We start from the raw sequence: 24414 nt of genomic DNA, 5'->3' as shown, positions 1-24414 counted from the left end.
CCTCTCTCTTCTTCTTCTGGTACCCCTATAATACGGATATTGTTCCTAGTACCCCTATAATACGGATATTGTTCCTTTTAGATTGGTCACACAGTTCTCCTAACATTGTTTCATTCCTGTAGATCCTTTAGTCTTTCTCTATGTCAGCTTCTATGCGTTCCTGTTCTCTGATTTCAATTCCATCAGTGGCCTCTTGCATCCTATCCATTCTGCTTATAAACCCTTCCAGAGTTTGTTTCATTTCTGCGATCTCCTTTCTGGCATCTGTGATCTCCCTCCGGACTTCATCCCATTTCTCTTGCGTATTTCTCTGCATCTCTGTCAGCATGTTTATGATTCTTATTTTGAATTCTTTTTCAGGAAGACTGGTTAGGTCTGTCTCCTTCTCTGGTGTTGTCTCTGTGATCTTTGTCTGCCTGTAGTTTTGCCTTTTCATGGTGATAGGAATAGTTTGCAGAGCTGGGACGAGTGACGGCTGGAAGAACTTCTCTTCTTGTTGGTTTGTGGCCCTCCTCTCCTGGGAGAACAGCGACCTCTAGTGGCTTGAGCTGGGTAGCTGCGCGCAGACAGGGCTTCTGCTTCCTGCCCGGCTGCTATGGAGTTTATCTCCGCTGTCGCTGTGGGCGTGGCCTTGCTCAGGCTGCTGCTCCAAAATGGTGGGGTCGTGTTGGAGGGGTAGCGGCCTGGAGGCTATTTACTCCGTAAGGGGCCTCTGAGCTCCGTGCAGCCCAGGGGATTAGCGTGCCCAGAGATCCCCGGATTCTCTACCTCTGGATTAAGTGACCCGCCCTGCCCCTTTAAGACTCCAAAAAGCACCCGCCAAAACCAAACAACGACCACAAAAAGAAAAAAAAATTTTTTTTTTTTAATTGAAAAAAATTAAAAATGGCCGCTCGTTTTTCTTTATTCTCCGGCGCCAGCCTCAGGCATCTGCTCTCCGGTCTTGCTGACCTGTTTCCCTAGTATTGGGGTCCGTATCCCTTTAAGACTTACAAAAAGCGCTCGCCAAAACAAAACAGGAAGAAAAAAAAATGGCCACTCGCTTTTCTTATGTTCTCCGGCGCCAGGCCTCCGGTACCCACTCACTGTTCTTGCTGCCCTGTTTCCCTTGTATCCAGGGCCCTCTGCGCATGCACTGTGTCTGCACTCTGGCCCGGATGGCTGGGGCTGGGTGTTCAGCACCCCTGGGCTCCGTCTCCCTCACGCTCTGCCTACTCTTCTCCTGCCGGGAGCTGGGGGCAGGTGCGCTCGGGTCCCGCGGGGCCGGGGCTTGTATCTTACCACCTTTACGAGGCACTGGGTTCTCGCAGGTGTGGATGTGGTCTGGATGTTGTCCTGTGTCCTCTGGTCTTTATTCTAGGAAGAGTTGTCTTCGTTATATTTTCATAGATATATGTGGTTTTGGGAGGAGATTTCCGCTGCTCTACTCATGCTGCCATCTTGGCTCCCTCTTCTCAGATTAGACACATTTTCAGGGTAGTAATCACAGTTCATTTTTACAAGCCCTCAGGCTCCCTCCCTATCCCAGAAGTGTGAGTCAGTGATTAAGGATCTCCAGTGTTGGAGGTCCTAGTCCGTAAATTGGCATGGTCACTCCAAAGAGCTCAAGGTTCATATTGCTAAACACTTTGTCATGCTTGAGCATAAATATCTTTCATTTTCTTTTTGAGGGAAATAAAATAATTAGGTCCTCCACCTCACCCTTAAATTTTGAATTTTATTTCCTTTTTCATTCTCTAGTAGTAAATAATGGCCTTTTTATACCACAACTGAGGGACTCTAGACAATATGTGGAATACTTTGCTTCACAGGTGGGAACATAGGAATTTATAGATTGCAGATTTATTGCTAATGTTATATGGATTTCTCAATTTGATAGATTATCTGCCCCCCTGGTCCACTTTTTAAAGTTGAAAATGTTTAATAAAGCATTCTGATTTGGAAAGGGGGGAATTGAGTTAGACATTTAAATGCCAATATAAGTTTTAAGCTAATTCCATTTACTGCCTGTCCCCTCATAAATAAAATGTTAACATTTATAAAGAATGTTGAAAATAAAGCTCCCTTGGAAATGTTACAGTGGGTATTAATCCCTTTCTGCTTTCAGGTATCATATATTTAAGTCAAGAACAGAAATAGGTTTGGCCACTTCTTGGCCCCTAATCTTTTAAATTAGGTGAGAGGAGAAAAGAACCAACCCAGACACAGTATAGTTCAGTGAAAATATCAGCTCCTGCCCAGGTAGCTCTATCTGTCTCTGTAGGTCAGAAGAGGGACTTGCTGCAGGAGAGCAAATGCATAACTAAACAGATCTTAGGCTGGATCTGTGGGTTTAAAGCCATTTACAGACATGTATTTGATAGAACCGAAGAGTTAGCATCTCTGATATATATGGTACTGGTGGAATTGATTTGGCTGGAGAGGAAATTTTTGAAAGCCCATTTTTAAAAAGTCAGAACTATTGCTGCTGATCCAGAAATAAGGTCCTTGATGAGTCTCCCCTGTTGGGGTATTAACCCAGCGGTCTGGCCACTCTCCAGTTCTGATAATGCTGTTTTTCTGTGGTAAATTCTCCCTGAAGGTTCAATTAGATTTGGGCTTTGTTCATCCTGGGCAACAACTGAAGAACTGCCAGTTTCTAAGGCCAGAATTTAGTGATGGAGACAGTTGTTTCACTGCTGACAAAGATTTTAGTGTAAAATCTCTCAGACCCTTTAGGATGGAAACAGATTGATCTCAACTAAGTAAAAGTCTGTTGGTCCTTATGCAGAGATGCATTAGCATCCCTCTGTGCTCTGGAAGGGGTTCACTTGGCCAGGTGGACCTGAGCAGGCTGGTTTTTGCAGCCTGGTCAGGCCCCATTCCTGGGACAGAGCTCCACTGAGTGCTGTATTTGAAGTCATCAGTGGTGTTGACACCGACCGTTCCTTTAGTCAGTCATTCCACAAAGCAACATTTACTGGGTCTCAACTGGCTTATGGAAAATGCTGCCTGTATTTGGGGAGCATTGTGTACCCCTACCAGGTTTGTGCTTGTGCCCATTACTTGATTTAGTTTAGACAATGCTTCCAACTTCTATTAATTAGAATATATTTCCTGGCCTTTGTAGGCTTAGCATTAATTGGGCCAATATCTTTGCATCATTTTGCTAAATTTTATGTAATACGGTAATTGTGGCTATATTTCTTCAGTGTTGAACTTGAAAAGTAAATGCAGTATCATAAACTGAGGTGAGCTTGGTTAGAAGCAATCAGATATACAAAGGTGAGGGCCCCATGGCTGAAGAAGGAAGCCTGAGCTGAGAGTATAGTTGACACCTGTGAAATCATGGGACTGACCAGGCTAAGCACAGCCTTGATCCTAAATCCCACATAATGAGACAAAACATGGGTGATTGCTTTTGGGACTCATTATTCTGTGAGTACGTGGACTACGTTGTCTTAAGAGCTGTCTCTCCATGAATAACAGGTGAAAAGGCACTAGTTGGCCTACCTGGAGCCCCACTCTCAGCTGCACTGCCAGTGACATTCAGGCTGGCTGAGACCATAAATGTTCTCCATGGATATTTATTAGGTGCTGGCCATGTGCTGGCACCCTACTAGGTGCTGGGCACAGAGGGTACAGAGAAAGGACATAACTCCTTAGGGAGCTTCCTTGAAGGAAGTCTGGGGGCAGCTCTTGTATTCTGTATAAGGAGGGGTTGGGGGCAGCAGTCTGATTGAACATAGGGACCAGGGGCTTGTCTAAAATGATATACATCATTGTTTTTATGTGTTAGATCAACAGAAATACTTTTCCAAATGTGCTTTTACTTTATACCTTATGTGAGACTGAGAAAAATGTGAGTTGTTTATGTATAAAAGAAGTTTATTTTTATTTGGGTTGGCTTGGCAAGCAACTGCTGAGATTACAGGCGGGTGAATGTGCCCCAGCCCCTGGTATCCCTCTGTGACACTGCCATTGCTAGACTCTGTTTCCTTCTGTTTAATCTTAATGCCGCACTGACATGTGGGTCTTAGGGTAGATGTTTGTTTTAACTGAGTTCTTTTCTATCTCAAGCCTGGCCACATACTGATTAGAGGTTGCCAACCTGCGTCTGTCAGAAATCAGACAACCTCACTTCTCTTTTTGGTTCTGTAGTTGATTTGTTGGTGATTTCGAGCAAATTATGGTCATCTCTGGGTATTGGTTTCTCTGTCTGTAAAATACAGTAAGACAGAAGTATTTCCTTCAGGTTCCCCATAAAATCTGGAAGGTCAGTGCTTTGCCTGGCACACATCGGGGGATTCGTTCAGAAGCCAGGCCTCTCAGAAATAGAATGGTGTCATCGCTGGCTGCCCTTCACAGGTGGCTGCCCCACCTCTCTCCACTTTCATCCTGCTTTGCATTCAGAGCAGGAAAGCTATTAGCCACAAGGCTCATTGTAAAACCTCAGTTGAGGAGGTTATCATAGCATCCTTAATTCTAGTGAGTGGCTCCAGTTTTCCCGTCAGCAGTTGGAGTGATTAAATACCATAATATATCGGGGCAGTACAATTGTGAACATGAACTTCATGCTGGGTGCTCTTACATTCTTTGGTTGGTGTTGGGCAAAGCAGTGCCTACCTGTGCAGCCCCTTTAACTGGGGCATTTGTTGAATTGAATTGGACTGAGCAGCCAGAAGGGTCTCAGGGCCAGGACTGCTGTCAGGGCTTCTCCTGTTTTGTCACAGTCAGCCAGTTGCAGCAGCTAAGATCTTATACACCTTTTCTCATCACACTGCCCAGATAAGGAAAATTTTGTTGCTTTGAGCCACAATACTACTTTGATTCTTTGTAAAGTGTCAGAGCTAGACGATTCCCTAAATACGAGTTTTCTCCTTTACAGGTTAGTAAACCGAGGCCCATAGAAGCTGTGACCTACCCAGAGTCTCACAAGACCTTTGGCAGTGCCCTGTTGCCTAGCAACATCTTTGGCACCGGAGTGAGCGCTCCTGCTTGTTGAATAAATGAGCAACCCCAAATCTCCTGAGATTTGTTTGAGTAACAGTTAATGTAACCTTTTTTGGCTTAACTGTTAGCTTACCAGATCTGATTTTGGTTCAGTGACTGAGCTAGAGTGTTAGATGATTCCACCTGTTTCCTTGAAACAGACTGTCAACCTTTCTCATGTTGTGAATGCCAGTTGGAAAGTTTAACCTTGTAGTTTGTTCTTTCTTTCATCTATGGCACTTTAAAGCAGTGGTCCTCAAGGTGTGATTACAGATCAGCAGCATCAAGTTCACCTGGGAACTTGTTAGAAATGTGAGTTCTTGGCTCCTCCCCAGACCTAACTGAATCAGACACTCTGGGGGTGGATCCCAGCAAACTAATGTTAGAACAAGCTCTCCAGGTGATTCCCTTGCTGCTGAAGTTTGACAACCACTGCTAAATCTCAGCAGCATTTCTGCCAATCATGAATAGACTGTGCAGCATGAACACCTAGCTATGAACACATGAGAACTAAGCATGGGGTTGCCTAACATTAGTAATCAAATAAAATTTAATGCAAGTTTTATCTGACATAGTTAATATATCTGTGGCACTTACTGTGCTAGGGGCAATTAGGCAAATGGAAAGCTGTTCATATAAATGGCTATAATGCATATTAACCATGCAAATCAAGTTTTTACAGTTTTTTTCCCCTATTAGCTCTCCAGTATCTGAGAGCGGCAGTCATGCTGTTGGCCGTCTCCCTCATAGAGATGTACTCATTCGTATTTGGAATTCAACTCTAGTTTTCTAGTTGTTGGGGTTCCCTGTAACCATCTACCTTAGCTTGCATTTCCCCCAAAGGATTTAGATGTAAGTAATTTTTTTGAGAGGTTGTCCCAGGAAGCACTGGTTGGGGAATGGAATGGAAAGAAAGGAAGGAAAACAGTAAAGGGTTTGTTTTTAAGGGGCTGGGCTCAGACCTGCTGGGGAACCCTGGAAGATGGCCTCAGTTATCCCAACCAAGGGCGGGAAAAGCTGGGGTATTTATCTGTCACCTCCAGTCAGTCTGGGTGAGAGCTGCTCAGAGGACCAGGACATCAGTTCCCTGGCTGTTCCAGTCTATGCAGGCTAAGGCCCAGAGAGAATCCTCAGAGTTGGCAGAGGCACACAGTTGGAAACTGATATGCGGGCTCAGAAATGACTGCTGAGGGATACAGGCAGGTAGTGATAGCATCTCTGCATGCCCATCAGTGGCCCTAGGGTGAGGCTTTCTTGGCTGTACCCAGGAGGTCTTTTTGGAGCACCACCACTGCCCTCTTGGCACTTAATCAGGACAGACCTGCTCTGGAGGTCCCAATTCTGGAGGGGATGTGGCTGTCAAATACTCAGGGTCTGACAGCAGCTGCCGAGACTGGTGGCAGAAGGAAGGGAGAGGTGGTGTGAGAATAGACTCTGGATCTCAAGATTCTGAGCCAGGAAGAGGGCAGCTTGGAAGAAATGAAAAAACCTGGTGTTGGAAAGATCTCATTGCTCTGGTGGAGGAGAAAAGGAAAAGCAGAGGGTTCCAGGCACTGGTAAGAGGAGAGAAGGCAGGAGATAAACTTCAATTTCTAACCAGCCAAGCTCTATGGGCCCTTCCTCCCAGCCCCACACAGCCAGGTCAGCCTGTCCACTCTTGTGTTCTCGCCTCTCTAGGCGGCAGAGCTGTCAGAAGCTGTCCAGGCTGAGAAGAAAGGGAGCTGTATGCCAGGCCTCCCTTTGGGTGGATCTTTGGGCACATTGTGGTTGCTCACTAGGCTGGTGAGGATGGGGGAACCAGAGTCTCGCATTCTTACTGAGGTAGTCCTCAGCACAGTTTTGACTGGCCCATGGTGGAAAGGGAAGAAGGACAATGTGTGTCACAGTGATGCTGGTACTATTTGGTTGCCAACTGTCTTTATTCTGATTGTGTCCATCCTTTTCTCATACTTCAGTTTCCTTTCTTTTATAAAACAAAGGGGATAGTTTTCATGTTAACTTATAAGTTTTTCCTTTATTCAAAGTTTTATTTTGAAATAATTATTGATTCATATTGAGTGACAGAGAGGTCCTTTATTCAGCACCCTTCACCCAGTTTCTGCCAGTGGGAATACATTACATAACCCTAGTACAATGTCAGAACCAGGAAATTGGCATTGGTGTAATCCACAGACCTGATTCACATTTCACCAGTTTGACGTGTGTGTGTGTGTGATTCTATGCAGTTTTATTATGTGTAGGTTCACGTAACTGCCACAGTCAAGGTGCAGAACTGTTTTATCATCAGAGATCTCCCTTGTACTTGTGTCATGTTAATTTTTAGTCCATGTTTGCCGTGATGAAAAGTTGGCAACCTTGTAACATTCCCAATTGGGGGGGATAATGGTCCACAAACTCGCTGAATTTAGGGACCACTGCCTTGTGTTCCTATGTTGAAGTGCAAGCACCATGCTCTACACAGATGCCATTCCCTGAAAGAGGCCAGGACCTAGAGAGGTAAGGGTGAGGAGGCTTACCTTTACCTCAGGTATCTTCCATCAGGCTTCAGCCCTCTGAAGGCTTATGTATCTTCATCAAGGGTGGCTCCGTGTCCTGCCACTTCCCTAACTGCAAAATCAGTGGGATCTCTCAGCAGAGAGGCAAGAATCAGGGTTTTGCTCCTGTATTGCCCATCTCGTTGCCTTTGTTAAGGCAGAGGTGATTACTGCCTTGGATATTTAACCTCTCTGAGCCTTAGTTTCCTTACTTGCCAAACTGGGAGATTCATCTGGGTAATTCCTAAGGTCCCTCCTGGCTGCATTTGTGCTTCCTGCCTCTTGGCCCTTGACCTTCCTGTCCTCTGTTTCCGTTGACACGTTGGTGAGAGAGCCTGAGGGCTGAGTTTGTTGATCCCCATACCAGCTGTATGTACTTATTCCCACTTCTGGGAGCAATGAATTTTTTAAAAAGGAGGTTAGAGGTTTCGTACTCACAGTTTTGACTAGAGCCATCCTGTTTATTTTCAACCAGTAGGAGCATATTTGAGATTCTAATGTATGTGTGTACACACACACAGCCTGAACTCCAAGATAGAGAAAAAAGCAAATCTCTTATGGATCATAGTTTCAGTTAGTACTGTACTTCCTTTAATCTGAACTTAAACTTTCTCTACAGCCGTTCATTTTTTCCTCAAACATTTGATCCTGTAAGTAGAATCTTAAAAGTCACAGTTTCTGTACCTCAGTTAACAGTAGAGCTGGGAAGCCCAACCTGGGACCCCTGACCTTTTGCAGGGAACTCTTTGGGGTCTCTGCAAGCCTCCCTTTCACCTTTGTTCTCTCCCATAGACCGAAGGGATTGGCGCTCCTGTTCAGGTTACCTGCCTCCCTGTCTTCTCCTCTCTCCTCTTATCCCAGAATTCTGTGAGGAAGGGACAGTCTTCCAATTGACTCCCCAGTTTTGCTGTATCTGAAATAAGCCCACAGTCCCCTTTGACACTGACTGCTGTGAAACAAAATGAAAATGGGAAACTGAGAGGCTGGCAGAAATAGCCAGTAAATAGTGAACAACGGAGCTGTTGTAAAGTTACTGGGAATATTAGAAATCTTAGTTGTCTTTGGTCTTACTCAGACATTAAAAAACTAGGTATTTCCTTGGCTCCTCTGACTGACCTTTCCTTCTTGATGTTGTCTTGAGGCTATAGCTCCCACTCTTCTTAAGTCCTACCTCCTAGGCACACACACAAAGCCCCTAGAGAACAATTCTTAGCAGTGATAAATGCTTGCAAAATAATTGAGACTGGTGGGCTGTGGTTGCTCTGGAATCTTGGTGCAGGCGCAGGCTGGAGATGGTCTTTGTAGTCTCCCAGGTGTCCCAGGGTCTCCCAGTGTCAAGGTCTCACGGCATGCAGAGGGCAGTGTGGCCATTTTTTCTTCCTTTGCTCTCCCTGTCTGCTGCTTTTCTTAGTGTTCTTCCTGAGAAAATACATGTACTCTGTAATTGCAACTTGCCAGACTCCCTTGCCAACAGACCCAAGAGTACAAGTCCACAGGGGCTTTCCTGGGGCCCTCAGTCTTCCCTGAGACTGTTTTGGAAAGGCTTATGTTCTTTCTGGTTATGCAGTGTGCTTGTATACTTCTGTGAAGTGAAGGCAGTGAGGCTGTTTCATGCTGCTGCCCATTTAGGGAATGGCTTTTCTCAGGCGTTCCAGAAGACATGTGACCTAACCCTGCCAGTTTGGTGGAAAGCAAGGGCTTGTTGCCCTCCCTTTACCAGTGCCGTTTCTAAAGATGCTGGGCCCTTTCTGTGGCCTCTCAGTTACTCTCTAGTCAAAGGGAGCTCCTGATCCTGAGCTCTGTTTCCAGACTTACTGGGTTACTTAGCTGCTATCAAGAGACAGGAACCTATGTTGTTTAGGAATACTGACATGGGTGGTAAACTGTAAAGACAAGCAAGAGGATGATGGCATTTGATTCAAAAGGATGGTGGCCTCAGAGGAGCAAGGAAGGGGGCATGCTGTGTTGAGGCTGTTGGCCATGTTCTGTTTCCTAAACCAGGTGATGGGCATGTGATGGGTCATTTATTATTGTTATTGAAATCATATTATAAAATATATTCTTCAAAATCTAATAAGTACTTCGTTTTTTTAAAGAGGAAAGATCACAGTTCCTTATGGTTGAGGTCAGCACAGGGCTGATATAAGAGGATGCTGACACAGAAACCTGTTGTGGCAGTGAGGCTGCAGTTGGAGGAATTTTCAGTTGGAAGATGCCACCCATCTGGGAAAGCCACCACTTTCCCCTTCTCATTTCCTCTTTGGGAAAAATCTCAGCTCCAAGAAAGATGTATGTCCTAAACAAATCTGCTAAGAATCAGATGTAATCACTTTAAAAGCTCTCTGTGTTTTTCCACTGGGTGTTGCTTAAACCCGCCCAGTGTTCAGTACTTGCTAGGAGCACAACTGGGAAATACAGAAGAAGCTGCAGAGGCGTGGTATGCATATGTCAAAGGACCAGGAATCATCCTCGGACCATGTATATGTGAGCATGTTTGTGTTACTATAGTACAGCCAGGCTGCCGCTGCTGCAAGGATTCTAAAACCAAAAGTTTAGATGCAGTTGGTCTAAGAAGGGTTCTGGCAGGGCACCAGTGCTTATTGAACACTTGCTGTGTACCAGCCCCTTTACCTGCCTTATCGCATTTAATCTGCATACCACACTGCAAAGCAGATATTGCCACCCCTACTTACAAACAAGATTCAGGTGGGTTATGTATTTTACCAAGGATACAGCCTTGCTCTGACTCTGAAAACTTCTTTACATTACACTACACGTGGCATGGAAGAGCACAGGTGACTTGAGCTGATCCTGAAAGAAATTACTGCATGAGGATTTGGGGGCTGCAGAGCAGGCAAAAGCCTGCCAGGATTGGGCTTGGAATAGGGAAGCTGGGAACAGCAGAATGCAGGTTGGTGCATAGCATGGGGTGAGTGGCAGGCACCACCTTCAGGCCTCCAGCCAGGCTCAGGTATCTCAAGTGTTCTGCTTTCCTACCCAGGAAATAATTATCCTCTGTGTGCCTATCATTCTTATGGAGTTTTCCATGCGTCTCATCCTCCATGATCAATCATATCTATGGCACATAAGGGTACCATTTCCATAATTTTTTATACTAACAGAATTAGGGGTGGGGCAAAGCACAGACTAGTTCCTAGCTCAGGCTTTTTCTTTAGGATGCCCTTGGATGCCCTTGAGTTTCAGAACTCATCTATGAGATTTGCAGAATTACAGTTGCTGTGCCTCCCTGTCCCATGGTTTGCCAGGGTAGGTAAAAGGACCACATGTAGTGAATGGACTCAGTTAACTTAGTGACCCTATCTCTGTGTGCTTCCAGCTTGAGTTCTGGGTAGGCTGAGAACAGTTCCTGTTAACACATGCTGTATGCAGCTAAGTGGAAGCTGGAAGTTTGACTTGGATGATAGCCTCTAAGTTGATAGAATATAGGAACCCATGATTTGCTAATGCCTTTGATCTGTAACCAGGAGATCGAATGGCCTTGGTTGGTTGGCCCTGGACCATGGCAGTGATCAATGAAAGTGAAAGGCATTGTTCAAACTGGAACCACAGTGAGGAAGAAGGAAGGGCTGAAAGTATGCTGGGAGTCATCCAGGATTGTTTACCAGCCCTCACTGGAGAAACTTTTGAGGAAAAAGCAGTCTGACAGGGGTTCTGTGTCTCTGGTAGTTTAGGCTTATTTGATAATGAGATTGGTTTGAGAATTACTGCGTGGCATGGTTTTCATGATGTTGATAACCGGGGCTAGCATTTATCAGGCACTGCTGCCAGCTTCCCACAGGGGCTTTCTACATTTGAATTGGGATGAGGGGTTGTTTGGTTAATTACAAAACTGTTAAAGAGGAAGGTTTTTTTAAATAATACGAACATTTAAATTTAACCCCAGATGGATAGGTGTGCATCCCAGTGTTTCCATGTGGAGCTGGCACCTTTTCTTTCCATGTAAATTTATTACATGAATCACATCCCTAATATACCATTAATTTTGATGTTTGAGTTTCTTGAGTGTAAAGCAAGAATTTATCCATTCTGAAGCAACTGAGTACAGAATACTTTTAGAACTTTTTACAATTTATTTCTCCAATAGTTTAGGAGCACATTTTGAAAAATGGTCCTGTTATTGAGTCTCTTCAAAGCATCTACTTGGTTGTCACAGAAACAGCTCTTTTTGCACTTGTTTCATCATTTATGTAATGTTTAATTAAATTTTCTGTTTTCATAAACAAATATAACCATCTGAAACAGTTTTGGAAATGATCCCAACTGATTCATGATAAACAGAACACTCAGTGGGTGGAAGCAGAAGACCCACGGGTGTGCTTGAGAGAATGCTGCCAGCTGTGACCATGAGCATGAGTTGTTACAGTTTACTGAGGGGAATAGATGATGTGCAGTAAGCTAATCCACAGGTCAGCCAAGTAGAGGTCATTAACAGACTTGCAAGGTGTCATCCCTCATACAGATGACCCTGCTGGCTCTGCAGTGCCCCCTGCTTTACTGCCTGCTGAACCTGCCCTGTAGGAGCCAGCTTTCCCTGAGGTGTGGGGAAGCATCAGTACTTCCGCCTCTAGTCCTCACCTCTACTCTTTACTTCTGCCTGCCAGTAAGCAGGCCTGAATTGAGACCTTGCTCCCTGTCCTCTCTCTCTTCTCTTTGGTATTGTCTTTGGTTGCTGCCTTATACAAAGGCATCACCTCCCTCTTGTGAAACGTTTTGTCCTAAATGGTGAAGCAGCCTCCAGCTGAGTGTCCAGGAAGTGAGCTATTGTTCACACAGTGTGTTCTAAACATTTTCTGCCAGAAGGAAGCCCTTTCCCCCTGGTTTGTCTTTTTTTTTTTTTTTTAACAAAGGAACCTGGGTTTTGATTAACTTGTTTTTTAGGTGGAATTCTATTTATTTTGGAACCAGATGAATGTGAATCATGAGTGCCAACCCTTTCTAATATCTATAAAGTGAAATGAGCAAAGGAGGAGGACTGTGTGGACTTTTTGTCAGGCATCTGTGATTTTACAGGGACAACAGATGTTTCTCAGTGTAAGGAAGGCTTACATCTGGTAAAGTGGGTTACAGAATGAAAATAAATACTTTTAGACTCAACCCTTATTTTCCAAGGACTTAATTTAAGAAGACTCCTTAGTACCTCCTGCTATGGCCCTGTGACATGGCAGAAACTGAAATCTCCCAGGAATAGGGGCAGACAGATATTGCCTTTAGAGAAGCAACAAATCTCACCAGCTGTGCTTACTGCTTATAGCAGCAAGAACCTTGTCTTTACTGCTAGGATGATGTCAGATGATGTCATTCAGAGAATGAATGAATTACACAAAGACCACCAGCCCCGTCTTTTAGGCAGTGCAGAGCTTGCTCAAACTTGTCATAATAAATTAACTCCTCATTACAGGTCTGTCTGGAAATCAGACACTGTGCTACGACTTCTCCAGCATTGTCTCCGATCTTTTCAGCAGCCCTGTATTGGTGTCTCTGTTTTGCCTCTGAAGAAATTAAGGCTCAAAGAATAGAGGCCACTTCATTTGACCATAACAATAATCCCATGAGTAAGGAATTTTTTTATACTTTATTGAAGAGGAAATTGAAAGAGAAGTTAAATGACTTGTCCAAGGTTGCACAACTAATTAAGTGGATTTTAAACTCAAATTTTTTATTCCAAAGTCCTGTTTCCTTCTGACACTATATACCTTTTCAGTGTTTTCAATCCCATAGATTTCAAATTGTACACTGAGCTTCCAAAGAGTAGAAGCTAAGCCCTAAATAAGATGGACACCTTGAATTAGAAAGTTAATTAATTGGGCACTGGTCACATATTTCTAGGACTATGACCATGAATGTTAGTCTCTTTTCTGAATTTTGGTTTCCTCTTTTCTAAAGTGGGGAAGATACAGTTCTCCTCAGGCTCTTTTTACAGATGAGCAGCATCTCTGGGAGGCAGTAGCTGGTACTCAGTGCAGAGTATCCTCCCTCCGACCCTGCACCCCACCACACATGCACTGAAAGAACCTAATCTTACAGCCTAACAACGCCGGAAGGCTTGAGTGTTAGCACTGTTGATCAGAGTACATCCTAAGGAGAAGGGTGTCTTGCCATGAGCATCAGAATTGGATTTTCAGGAAAGATGACTTTCTGAAGTAGGAAAGGGATAATTGAATAAGCTGTCAGTGCTATGCCCACATCTTGCCCTTGCTCCCTCAGTAATGTGCGGGTGGATTGGATCTCACTCTATTTATTTCAGGCTCTAAGGATACAAATGTATTATACTAGCCAGGTACTCTTATGTGCTACTTATCATGCTAAGGACTCAGTAATGTAGGAATAACTGGCTTTTGAGTTTGATTAATATGAACCAGTTTCCCAGGGTCTGCTCATCCCTGGGAACACTGATAACTGAGTTTTCAGACTGTCAGGACTGGGGTTAGCCTGCATTCCAGAATAGAGAACACCACACCACAACAGAGAAGCTGTGCTGAGAGCCCATAACCCTGAAAGCTTCATGACACGGAATAATGGTGAGGTCAGCTTTCCCACATTCCTTTCTGTTTCCTTTGCCTGGTGGCCATGTCTCTGCTTACTAGCGTGTTGCACAGAGTTTGTCGCAAATGATGAAACTCAAACTGGTGTTGATCTTATGGTTTACTATTCTCTGAAAGATTTGATCCCCAAAGAGATTTATTTTCTCAGTATTTTTTTTCTGAAAATTTTCAAATATACAGAAAACTTGAAAGAGACTTGAATAGTGAATACCTATGTGTCCAGTACTGACAGACCTGGGTTCTACAATTAGCATTTTGCTGTGCTTGCTTTATCTCATATCTGTCCATCCTTCAGTCCACTTAAAATTATCTGTTATTTTTTTATGTATTTCAGAATAACTTGCAGGCATTGTATAATTTATCCCTAAGCAGTTTGACATGTATAATCTTCATTAACTGGAGTTCAGTATTTGTTTATAGGGTTTTCTTAGGGGGTAGGAGGTAAAGTTTATACAAAGTAATATGCATAAATCTTAAGTCTACCATTCCCTGAGTTTTGACAAATGCATAAAATACCGTCTAATACAGAGTATTATCTTCACACCAGGAAGTTCCTTCCTTCATACCCTTTTCCAGTCATTCCTTACTCCTCTCCACCCCCCAGCAACCACTCTTCTGACACTTTTCCACCACCTTAGATTAGTTTTGACTGTTATAGAGTGTTGCATGAATGGAATCAGTGCAGTATATACTATTCTGTGTAAGGCTTACCTGAAAGATTGTAACTAGTGTTTCAAAATAAAAGTTTGGGGACTCTGTTAACTTCATTTATCCAACTTCATCTTATTTTACAACTCAGATAATAAGGAGGGGTAAGCTGCAGGAAATCTTAGGGCAACTGATATATACTGATAAGAGTATTAAAGTGTATGTTTTTTTTTTAACATCTTAAGTATATATAATTTGGTGCTTAACAGTTTTACATCTGACTCTCTTGCTATTACAAAGCAGATGATCCCCTGCAGAATCCGAGGACCCACTGGATGTATGAACACTTTCCCTAGCCAAATTGCTGAGGAAATCGATTCTGAGTGGGAATTTAGAGTGTTAGCTCCGGGTTGGTTTAATCTATAGCCAGACTTAACAGTGCAGTGTGCTGTAATGAAATTCAGATTGTGGAAGAACAGGACCAAAGGAAGCTTACTTGAACATCGTTGGTAGTGAAAGAAAAACCGAAGGATGAAGAGGCAGATTACCCAGGGTTTTAGGTAACTGCAGCTTTTCTGAGGTTTGTGTGCTTCCTCCATATTCCTGCCCGCCACCCCCAAAATAAGCCTACTCCTGGATAGAAAGTAGACTGTATAAATTGGACTAGAACCCAAGTAAATAAACCTTATTAATCTTTTAGATACTTGCCCCCCACTTATTAAAGCCAACATTTGGCACATAACCTGGAGTTACGTGGCAAGCAATAATAGACTTAATTGGAATCTAGGTCTCCCAACTTTTTTTCTAATTTCAACAGTTTATTGGGGCTTTGAGTTAAAGGCTGCTTGGATAGAAGGCTGTTCTAACATGAGAAGGTCATCTGGCAAGTGTGTGTTTGCATGTAGGACTCCCTTTCTCTCAAGTTGCAGGTCTGGAGCATGTGCATCTCTGCGTGGGGGAAAGAGCCAAGCTGGTAGTTGTGGGGTGTGAAATGCTTTAGGGAGCAATGCCTAGTGTCAGCAACACAAGAGGTAAGTAACAGGTAAAGATGAGGAGGGTGAAGGGGAGTTGGAGTGGGTCAGGAAGCAAAGTGTCCCTGGCTCTCCACCCTCCCCCAGTCCATTCTGGGGTAACCACACGGCAAGCTTTAATTTGAGCCTTTGTCTGCGACAGAAGTACAAAGCACTTTTAAAACAGAACAGCTCTGTCATCTCTGGGTCTGGTAGAAAAAGGGGGATTGAGAAGGAAGGTATTGGAAAAGGGATTCAAGTGGGGGGGATACAGCAATAAATATGGTAATGCAGAGTGCCCCCTGTGATGAGACAGATTAAGCTGAGGCTAACAGTTGCTCTGTGGAAAAGAAGTTAGTCTTTGTTAGTGGAGCTACCGCCCGGCTGGCTGGCTGGCTGCCTGCCTGCCTGCCTGACTTGGGGAAGGACAGCCCCTGAGCCCTGCTGGCAGATACTTACGCATTTCCTGCCGTCTCTTCTCCCCTCCCTGTCCTGCCTCCCTCTCCTAAAGGCACTTGACAAGGTTAGAAAATCAGGACAAATAATTTACTTCAATCCATCTTTGTCTTTCCTAAGGCCTTGTGCAATTCAGTCTATAGGCGGAGGGAAAAAAAATCACCCAGACCCTGGCTGGTAACCCTTTTCAAATGTGGAATCAAAGCCCACTCTATGCTAAGAGCCTGTCTGCTGCTAAAGACAGAGGTGGTGATGAATTCTTATGTGGCTTCTGAGTCTGGGAGTGCAGCTGTCAGTAGTCTTTAGGGTTCCTGGCATAGACATCCATGAGGCTGAGGAGGTAAAGGCCCAGTTCCTCAGCCCTGTGCTCCCAGGAGAGGGGGCACTGTCCAAGCAAGGCCATCTAGCCAGAAGAGAGGGTTTGCCACTTGGTCCCTGAGCAGTAGGAAGCTCAGCCCCTGGGAAGCAGGCTTGGCCACCAGTGGCACTTATCAGAAGTGAGAGCTGTGCCATCAACAAGGAGTTTGGGAGTCTGCCCATGGAGTAGAGCTTCAGTTTCCTCACTTGAAAAATGGGATACCATGTTTGCTTGGCAGTGAGTTGAAGCTCTGCAGGACTGTTGAGAGAAAGGGCCAGCTGGTAGTTGAGGGGTTTGAGGTTGCTGTGCTAGCAACCAGGGAGGTTGAGGAAAGATAGAAATGAAGAGGGAAGGGAAGTTGGAGAATCCAAACTGGGGTCCAGAAGTGTTGGTGGCCTTCTCCCGCACCCCACCCCCTTACCATGTTAATGAGGTGAGAAGCCAGGTATGAGCATTTAGTAAATGGTAGCTATTCCTGTTTGTCACCGGGCACCTTCAGTGTGCCAGCTCTATTCAAGACACCTTGTGGGATCTAAAAGAAACAGAGAAACAGTATGAAAGGAGGTCCTCACCCTCAGTGGCTCTATAGTGTCTTAGGGTCACACCATGAAACAGTTAATCAGGGAAGTAACAGGGCAGAGCAGCGGGTATATCTGGGCCAGTGAGGTACAAAGCGCTGAGGATGGAAAAGGAGAGGTGGAAGGTGTCTTCGGCCCTGGTTGTCCTGGCCCAAGGAGACTGGTCTGTGTATTCCAACTGGTGGGAGAGTCTTAGGGAGCTGATAGCTCCCCAGGCAGCAGAAGGTTAGGAGAGAATGTCTGATGTCAAGGACCAAATTCAGTTGCTGGTGAATTGCAGAAACATCTCCCAGCACGGTTGCATTGGTACCAAAAGAAGGTAGGAGGAAGGTCATAACCCTTCTTCCTCTACATTAGGCCCCAACTTAAAGGCATGTTGACCAGACTCATCCTGCTCTTCTGTTAATTTGGCTACAAATGGGAGCCCTTAAACATAGCCATTGCTTCTGTGTTCTTGCAGTACCTTCTGGAAGGAAGGCTTCACACAGGCCTTGGAGCCAGCTTGCACTGAGGTTAGTGGTTATGTGGCCTGCTTGTGCCCAGCAAGCAAAAGACCCATCAAAACCTGGGGATGTATTTCTTCTCCCAAGAGCTGTCTTCTCCCTCTCCTCACTCCCAGTGTCCATTGAAAAGACTAGTATTATCTGAGTTGCTCCTGGCAGCCAGATTATGGTGATAGAAAATGGAGGTCTCTCTATGTGCAGAATGTCACCCCACACTGCCAGCTTGTGGGCAGCCAGGATCCTATGTTCTAAAAAGCAAATGTCAGGTGTTCATTCTCATGTTTGTTTTCTTTTCAGCCATACAAGGATTATGTGTTACTCAGCCCTGGTTAGGGGTAAAGAAAAGTCTAAATAGAATAATCCCGAATACTTTCTGAAAATGGAGTATTTTCAAGCATGTTTTGAATACATGGGTCCTTTATGGTAGTAAACTTTAAGCCCTTACTTTACCAAAGACAAATATAAATTCTCTGTAGAGTTTTATACAAAGTGCATTATCAAAGCATGGCCATTTCCCATTTCTTCCCCAAAATGTCACGGATCCTAAACTGTAGAAAAAGAAGAGAACATTGAACTGTGCCTTTCTATTACATTCCACCTGCCTCTTTCTTCCCCTGAAATGCAGGGCATTTATGGGAAAGTAGCCTAATCAGATTATTTTTTTGACTCAAGCCTACACGGTTAAACTACTCGAAGTCTATAGATCAGAATGGTATCTGTCTTCTCTGACAGCTCCCCTTTGTCTGGACTGAAATGACCAAATTCCCTCTTTGCTGGTTCTGGGCCATGGGGGTTGGGGCAGGCAGAGAGGATGAAATCTGGCTCCTCCCTGTCTCCACAGCCCAGGCTGACAGGCTTGGCAAGACCATAGCCCCAGACAGCTCTGCTTGCAGTGCCATGGTAGAGACCTGCCAGTTTCTGCCCAAACAGGACCTCTTCACTGCCACCTGCCACTTCCCCCCTAGCCCTGAGCTTCCACCCAGGCAGGTGGGGGTCCAGGATTGTAAGCTGTCAATAAGCTGCTAAGTACTCAGAGTTCCTCTATAAACTTCTCAGCTTGACTTAGCTACTGTAGTTCACAGGACAGCAAAACATTAAATAGTTCGAATTAGATAGTTCTGAGAGTGTCTGTTAGCATTTCCCAGCTGGCCTGCAGTCTGAAGCACCTGGAGTACCCACCAGAGGGTAGCCTGTGGAAACCTGGGCTTTTCCTGGCCCTTGGTAGTTGGCATGAGGGTGACTCCTGGGGCAAGCCGGAAGGAAGGAACAGAGCAATGGAGAAGCAGGGTGTTCAACTCTGTTCACTCTGATTTTAAAAGGCCCTTTGGCAAAGTCTCATGAATCGGGCAGCCAAGGAGACACTGATTGGATGAGTCAGCTGGGGCATTGGGTATTAGGTGATTATGATGATAATGAATATATAATATAAATGACTTTATTTCAAAAGCTACCTTGGATCACACTCCATTTCAGTTTTCTACCCTTGACACTCTGGCCTTGGGAAAAAGCTTTTTCATTACTGGCTCTAAATAAATGGAAAATACCCTCCCTCCATCCATCCCTTCCATTCTCCCTCCTTTTCTTGCTTTCATTCATTCAATAGATTGCCTGTTTAACAGGAGCCAGGCCCAGGGGGTAAAACAGCAAACACAACATGCTTGATTCCAGTGCTCATGGTGCTTACAGTAGTGATTCTCCGCCATGCCCCCACCCTTTGTCCTGGAGGCAGGAATCCAAAGGGTCGTGGAGCCATTCCAGGGATGAGAACCCATCCCCACATCTAAGAAAAAGTTTCCTTTCCTTGAACACCCTGTTTCGTCATATAAATAAATGTAGGACAGAAAATGGAAGCACCTATCAGATACTGTTGAGTACCTGACCTGCTCTTAGCCTGGCTTTGAGGCTTCTGTCATTTGACTGGGTACCCAGGCTTTGGAACCCAGCACGATGTGTCTTTTAGTGCAGCCTGGGGGTGAGGGAGCAGCTTGGCCTAGAAGAGAAGTGCTGTCTCTAAATATCCCTAAGCCTTTCCTGTGGGAGAGGAGGTATTCTGGGGAACAATGGACCACTGTGTTGAAGCTAGAAGAAGTTGACATCTGTAAAAAGACAAATTTTATAAATCAGTGCTTTCTGCAAATGGAATGAACTGACTTGGTGAGTTAGCAAGTGCCCAACTCTGGAAGGCCATTAGCAAAATGGGACATGGGGTGGGAGTTGGAATTATATGACCTGAGAGGTCCCCACTGCTAACTCAAGATTCTGTGCCTGGAAGAACTCTCAAGAAATAAGTAGGGATTATCCCACATATGTACTTGCACATGTGTACAAAGATGTATGTGGAGCAGTATTCATTTGTAGCACTATTTAGGATGAGAAAAAATTGGAAACTACACATGTGCCTGTCAGGGGATTTGTGAAATAAATTACTGATTTACTATACAATGGATGACTGTATATCTCATCTGTTAAAAAACCTCATAAAAAGAATGCTGTTTATGAACTGTGGAAGGAACTCCAAAACCAAGGTGCAAAACACCATCGATGAAATGCCTCTGTCAGTATGGGAAGTGGAGTATGTTCATATATTTGTTTACATATGAATAGAATAGATCTGGAAGGATACTCAAGAAACTTATTATACTGGTTGCCTCTAGAGAGGAGAACTTGGCAGCTGGAGACCAGGGTGGGAAGAAGACTTTTCTCTGAAGAATTTTTGTATCTTTTGAATTTTGAATCATGTGGATGTATTACTTGCCAAAAAATAAACTAAGTAAGAATGCTTTTTAGAATTTTTTAAATAAGTTTTACTAGGCTGGAGCTCTGAGGACAGCAGAGAAGTGGAAAGCAAACTAACCTTTTATTGAGCAACTGCTGTGAGCCAGTCTTCCACCTGATGCTTTATTGTACATGAAGCTTTTAATCCACACAACCCTTTATGGGAGGCAGTATCTACGGCCACTTTTTTTTTTTATTAAAGTATCACTGATACACAATTTTATGATAGTTTCACAAAGGCAACACAGTTGTTCAACATTCACTCATATTATCAAGACTTCACCCCCTCCATTTCTATCACTGTTTATCAGCGTAGTAAGATGTTACAGTCATTAATTGTATTCTCTGTGCTCAACTACATCCCAGTGTCCTACCTTTATTGTGGTTGTGAATTATAGTGTCCATTAATCCCCTTCTCTCTCCCCACCCATCCTCCTCAATCGCTCTCTTTTTGTAACCACTAGTCTCTTCCCAGTGTCTGAGTCTGCTCCTTTTTTGTTCCTTCTGTTTTGCTTTGTTTTTATACTCCACAAATGAGTGACATCATTTGGTATTTGTCTTTCTCTGCCAGATTTATTACTGAGTGTAATACCCTCTAGCTCCATCCATATTGTTGCAAATGGCAGGATTTGTTTTCTTTTTATGGCTGAATAATATTCCATTGTGTATATGTATCACATCTTCTTTATCCATTCAGCTATTGGTGGACATTTAGGTTGCTTCCAGATTTTGGCTGTTATAAATAATGCAGCAGTAAAACATAAGGGTGCATATGTCTTTTCGAATCAGGGATCTTGTTTTATCCTGGTAAATTCCTAGGAGTGAAATTACTGGGTCAAATGGTATTTCTATTTTTAGTTTTTTGAAGAACCACCATTTTGCTTTCCACATATCCCCACTTTTATAAATTTTTTTTTTGGTATCATTAATCTACAATTACATGAGGAACATTATGTTTACTAGACTCCTCCCTTCACCCAGTCCCCCTCACATACCCCATTAGTCACTGTCCATCAGTGTAGTAAGATGCTGTAAAATCACTACTTGTCTTCTCTGTGTTGCACAGCCCTCCCCGTGCCCCCCCAACATTATACATGCTAATCATAAGGCCCCCTTTCTTCTTCCCCACACTTCTCCCTCCCTTCCCACCCATCCTCCCCAGTCCCTTTCCCTTTGGTAACTGTTAGTTCTTTCTTGGGTTCTGTGATTCTGCTGCTGTTTTGTTCCTTCAGTTTCTCCTTTGTTCTTATATTCCACATATGAGTGGAATCATTTGGTACTTGTCTTTCTCCACCTGGTTTATTTCACTGAGCATAATACCCTCTAGCTCCATTCATGTTGTGGCAAATGGTAGGATTTGTTTTCTTCTTATGGCTGAATAATATTCCATTGTGTATATGTACCACATCTTCTTTATCCATTCATCTACTGATGAACACTTAAGTTGCTTCCATTTCTTGGCTATTGTAAATAGTGCTGCGATAAACATAAGGGTGCATCTGTCTTTTTCAAATTGGGCTGCTGCATTCTTAGGGTAAATTCCTAGAAGTGGGATTCCTGGGTCAAATGGTATTTCTATTTTGAGCATTTTGAGGAACCTCCATACTACTTTCCACAATGGTTGAACTAATTTACATTCCCACCAGCAGTGTAGGAGGGTTCCCCTTTCTCCACAACCTTGCCAACATTTGTTGTTGTTTGTCTTTTGGATGGTAGCCATCCTTACTGGTGTGAGGTGATATCTCATTGTGGTTTTAATTTGCATTTCTCTGATGACTAGCGATATGGAGCATCTTTTCATGTGTCTGTTGACCATCTGAATTTCTTCTTTGGAGAACTGTCTGTTCAGCTCCTCTGCCCATTTTTTAATTGGATTATTTGCTTTTTGTTTGTTGAGGTGTGTGAGCTCTTTATATATTTTGGGTGTCAAGCCTTTATCGGATCTGTCATTTATGAATATATTCTCCCATACTTTTGGGTACCTTTTTGTTCTATTGATGGTGTCCTTTGCTGTACAGAAGCTTTTCAGCTTGATGTAGTCCCACTTGTTCATTTTTGCTTTTGTTTCCCTTGCCTGGGGAGATATGTTTATGAAGAAGTCACTCATGTTTATGTCCAAGAGATTTTTGCCTATTTTTTTTTCTAAGAGTTTTATGGTTTCATGACTTACACTCAGGTCTTTGATCCATTTCAAATTTACTTTTGTGTATGGGGTTAGACAGTGATCCAGTTTCATTCTCTTACACGTAGCTGTCCAGTTTTGCCAGCACCATCTGTTGAAGAGACTGTCATTTCCCCATTGTATGTCCATGGCTCCTTTATCATATATTAATTGACCATGTATGTTTGAGTTAATGTCTGGAGTCTCTATTCTGTTCCACTGGTCTGTGGGTCTGTTCTTGTGCCAGTACCAGATTGTCTTGATTACTGTGGCTTTGTAGTAGAGCTTGAAGTTGGGGAGCAAGATTCCTCCCCCCACTTTATTCTTCCTTCTCAGGATTGCTTTGGCTATTCGGGGCCTTTGGTGTTTCCATATGAATTTTTGAACTATTTGTTCCAGTTCGTTGAAGAATGCTGTTGGTAATTTGATAGGGATTGCATCAAATCTGTATATTGCTTTTGGCAGGTTGGCCATTTTGACGATATTAATTCTTCCTAGCCCCGCTTTTATAAATTTAACAAAGGTTTTGCAGGGGAGTTACCCACCTGTCCCTTCTAGTTCCTTCCCTGTTGTTCCACGCTACCTGCTGAGGGAGGGGGCACTGCGAGTGGGCAGGGACAAAGAAAGTGATACGTCAGGAAGGGAAGGAGGGGAATGCATTTTGTTTCAGGGGCAGGGCAGACCTGCTGGCCTATGGGCTGCAGGGCTGACATGAGAGGCACACCTCTGGGTCAGAAGTATTGTTTGCTTTGCTTTTGCTGAGCTCCAGGATGGAAGTCACAGCATGCCCTAACAGGTAACAGGTAACCTAAGACGGCAGTCATCTCTGTAGCTGGAGGAAAATAGCAGCAGCTCCAGACCGCAAAGTGAGAGGCAATGCTTGGTCTGTGCTCTTCTGCTGGGTGTCAGATGTGCCATCTCATCCTGCCAGCTGGAGGCTGGCTGGTGAGTTGTTTTCTGATTGTCAGACCTGGACTCCTCACTTGCACTTAAAGGAAAAGGCATCCAAGCCCTGGTACAAAAGGTCCTCTTTCCATTTCCTTGGAAAAAGCAGTGGATGAGCTCATTATCACTGCAACCCAAAAAGGAGGAAGAGGGGAGGAAGAAAATTAGCCTGTTCCTCAATGCCCTGCCCTGCCCCTGGCCAGGTTTCCTGTGGTGGAGGCTTGGATCAGGCTCAGGTTGACCAAACCCAGATGGCTGGGGCAGGTGGTCCATATAGAGGGCAGTGCTGGAGACACTGGATGCTTAGAGACCAGCTCTGTCTGCTGTGGGCCACAGGAAGGACAAATGTCCCTGCCCTTCTTATCCCCTGAATGCAGAGCTCTGTCCAGGACTGCTGACCTCCAGGGAGCAAAAGATCCTCCCGTCAGTTATGTGCCTGCCTCACTTTGGCTCCCAAGAGGTTCCTGTGTTGCGGTGCTCTGCTGTCTTAGCTCTAGAAGTTGTCCTCCTACCTCAGCAGGCTGCCGTGCTGCATCAGTTATCTTGAATGCTTATAGTTTGCCAGGCACTGCTGTAGGCACTTGAGGTATAGCATGAAACAAAGCTGGCTGTTTCCACTCTCATGGCATTTAAATTCTAGTGTGAGCAGTGAAACATGCCAGGTCAGATCGATCTGCTGGGACATCAGACCCTCTGCCCAATCTGCTGGACAGAGAGAGCAGGGTTGGTCATGGAGGGAGTGTTAGGGTGATAAATGCCTCAGAACGAAGACTCTGGCATTCCCAGCAGCTGAAACAAGATTGTTACCTGCTCACTCCCTTCCGAGTGTGTCTTTAGGCCCTATTGGGCTGTGGCCAGAGAAGGGCCTTTATTGATCTGAGTGGCAAAGAGTTCTGATACTTTGCAGGTTGG

At 44.3% G+C, this 24414-nt stretch overlaps 1 protein-coding gene across 6 annotated transcripts in view; it reads left to right on the top strand.

The window, feature by feature from the left end:
• ANKS1A (ankyrin repeat and sterile alpha motif domain containing 1A) overlaps positions 1–24414 on the top strand; it is a 296375-nt gene that overhangs the window by 218630 nt on the left and 53331 nt on the right. The window lies entirely within an intron of this gene.

Source organism: Manis pentadactyla, chromosome 16 (genome assembly GCF_030020395.1).
Source record: "Manis pentadactyla isolate mManPen7 chromosome 16, mManPen7.hap1, whole genome shotgun sequence".
NCBI lineage: Eukaryota > Metazoa > Chordata > Mammalia > Pholidota > Manidae > Manis > Manis pentadactyla.
Note: the sequence above shows the minus strand (reverse complement) of the source record. Positions and strands in the feature narration are given on the sequence as shown.